Source organism: Panthera uncia, assembly GCF_023721935.1.
Source record: "Panthera uncia isolate 11264 chromosome B3 unlocalized genomic scaffold, Puncia_PCG_1.0 HiC_scaffold_1, whole genome shotgun sequence".
NCBI classification, from domain to species: domain Eukaryota; kingdom Metazoa; phylum Chordata; class Mammalia; order Carnivora; family Felidae; genus Panthera; species Panthera uncia.
The window spans coordinates 11,599,577-11,602,946 of NW_026057582.1; positions in this window are offsets into that span (position 1 = coordinate 11,599,577).

Genomic DNA, 3,370 nt, shown 5'->3' on the forward strand with positions numbered 1-3,370 from the left:
CTGATTCTAAATTCACACTGACACGCAAGAGCACCAGAAAAGCCAAAACAATCTTGAAAGAGAACGAAGTTGGAGGACTCACACCTGCCAATCTCAAAACTTAATACAAAGCTATAGAAATTCAGACAATGTGGTACCAGTATAAGGTTATATACAGATCAGTGAGATAGAATTCAGAGTCCCAGAACAAACTCATACATTTACGAGCAACTGATTTTCAACAATGGTGATAACTTGATGAGGAATTGGTCTTTTCAACAACTGATGCTGGGACAACTGGATAGCCATGTGCAAAAGAATGAAATTGAACCCCTACCTCACACAACATATAAAAATTAGCTGAAAATGAATCAAAGATGTCAATTTAAGAGTTTAAACTATGAAATGCTTAGGAAAATAATAAGTATCAATCTTTGTGACCTTGGATGAAACGACAGTTTCTAAGATATGACACCAACAGTACATGGAACCAAAAGGAAAAAAAACAAAAACAAAAACATAAATCACAATTCATCAAAATTAAATAAGAAATTCTGTGCTTCAAAAGGACACAATCAAGAAAGTGAAAAAGAGAATAGGAGCAAATGTTTGCAAACCACAAATCCGATAAGGATTTCGTATCCAAACTATATTTAAAAACTTATAACTCGACAACAAAAAATAACTAAAAACTAGACAAAGAATCTGAACAGACCTTTCTCTAGAGAAGACATACAAGTGGCCAATAAGTACAGAAAAGATAGTCAACATCATTAGTCATTAAAGAAATGCAAATCGAAACCACAATGAGATACCTCTTCACACACCCTAGAATCATTAAAACAAAAAATAAGGTGAGTAAGAAGTGTTGCTGAGGATGTAGAATTGGAATCCTCACACCCTGCTGGTAGGAATGTTAAATAGTACAGGCACTTTGGAAAATCGTTTGGAAACACAGTTTGGAAAACTGACAGTTTCTCAAAAGAGTTACCTATCATTTACCTAGCAATTCTACTTTTAGGTATCTACCCCCCAAAACTGAAAACACATCTCCACACAAAAAACTTGTATAGGAATGCTTAGAGCAGCATTATTTATAATAGCCAAAAAGTAGAAACCACCCAAATGTCCACCAATTCGTGAATGGATCAACAAAATGTGGTGTACCCACACAATGGAATATTATTCAGCCATATAAAAAATGCTGATACATGCTGCAGTATCAATGAATCTTGAAAATACACTAAGTGAAAGAAGTCAGACACAAAAGGCCACATTTTGTAAGATACCATTTTTATGAAATATTCAGAATAGGCAAACCATAGAGGCAGGAAAGAGATTGATGGTTGCCTAGGACTAGGGCGAAGGAAAAAATGGGAAGTGACTGCTAAGGAATGGGTATAGAGTTTCTTTTGAGGGAGAGGAGAATGTTCTGGAATGAGCCAGTGGTAATGGTTGTACAACACTAAATATACTAAATGCCAATGAATTATATACTTTAAAAGAGTATATTTTATGGTACGTGAATTAGATTTCAATTTTTTTTTAAAGGCCCTCGTTAGAAAATTGACCTCTGCACTTCTGTTTCAGAACACCTTCTGGTTCATGAAAACAAAACAAAAAAAAAAACTTGACATTTATAATCTCATTGTAACAAATGCTACAATAAAATTTCTTTTAACCAAATTATCTATACATATAAGCTGATGGTCCACTTGTATTTATTTTGCCTTTAAACAAAGATCTGAAAAAGTTCTCTGCGTTCATGATTTATCTATAGTCCTTTTTAAAATTTATACTTTTCTTAAGTAACCAAGGCTGAACAAATGTCTTCATTTTAGAAAGTTTAGTAATACTGTCATCTAGAAACAGGTCAAAGTCTTGCTCTTGCAATGACATTAGTTAGCACAGCCATCTTCAAGCAGTACTTTAAAATTTAATTCCTTTTCAAAGGACAATAAAAAGGCTAAAGCAAGAAACAATTTTCAATATCAGGAATGCAATGTAATATGTATAACCAGATGCTTCAAGCCATGTAACGAATGCAGACTTTTTTTCCCCTGGAATATAACTAGGATTCTAGGCTTACTCTCTCCAGTAACAAGAACTTAATTGAAAATTTTTCAAAGCTCTACAAAGAAAACATACTCTTCACCATCATCTTCTGTAATGTTGTTCCGCACATCTGGTTTTCAGGATCAGAAAACTATAACTTTGCGTTAGCACTATAATCCACAGTAAATTCTTTGTAAGCTTTGAATGAAATTTTAATTCTGGTCTGATATCACTGGGTGGTACTATACATAGATCCATATAAGTTAAACAAGAATGATCCTTCTAAAAACGCTAAGTATGAAGAGGAGGGCTTAAATACTTAGGAAGTAAAGATCAAGGACTGCCATGATCAAGTTATGCACTGAAAAAGCATCAACACATTACAATCGGGCAACACGATTTTCATTTTTAAGTTCAATGAGAATTGCATATATTCAGCTTTTACTCTTAAACACAAGTGGTTTATACTACGTGAGGGCTGCTAGCCCGAAGAAAGACAGGAACACAAGAAAGGATGACCTTATCCAACTTCAGTATTATTTTTGTAGCAAGGTTATAAAATCCAGCCACTGCTTCAGCAACCCTAGGAAGGAGCAAGCCTAAGAGATGAAAACATTTACACCTTTTGATTAAATTATACTATTACCTTATAAAAATAGGTGGTTCAGCATTTGTTTCCTTAAAAACAGAGCACGCAACAGTTTCCGATAAAGTAACCTAGCTGAGAGCTGAGATGTATCTAAATGCATACATCAAGGATTTCTTTTGCATTATATATATTCAAATGATGCTGTTATAATTCATACCGAACAACAAAATCTTGATAAAACAGGAAATGGGAGAAATAAAAATTGATTCCTGACCCAAATGTGTACCAGCTCAGACTAGAGTGAATACCCAGAACTATAGGCAGGGATAAGGAGATATGCCCCAACTGCATATCAGAATTCCAAAGAAAAGTCTGAGCGTACACTCTTTGTTTTTTGTTTTTTAAACACATAGGCCTCAAAAAACCGTTTCATCAGTTTTTTTATATAGCACACATCTTTTCTAAATAATTCTCACTTTTCATTCCAGAAAACGTAAGAAACTGTTTGCAAGAGCTCATGCAAACATGTTTCTCTAAGGCCATGAGCTGGTTTGCTAAGTTGCATTGTTTTATTCAAGTAAAAAGCCCTTCTAGAATAAGGGGTCTATAGAGGAAACCAATCATCTTCAACTCTCCGGCCTGCACACTTGTTAGAATCTCTATCATTCTGAAAGTCAAAAGGTAGAATGCTCATTTGACCATTAGCAAAACGAACTCTATTTACATTTTTAAAAAATCTAATGCATG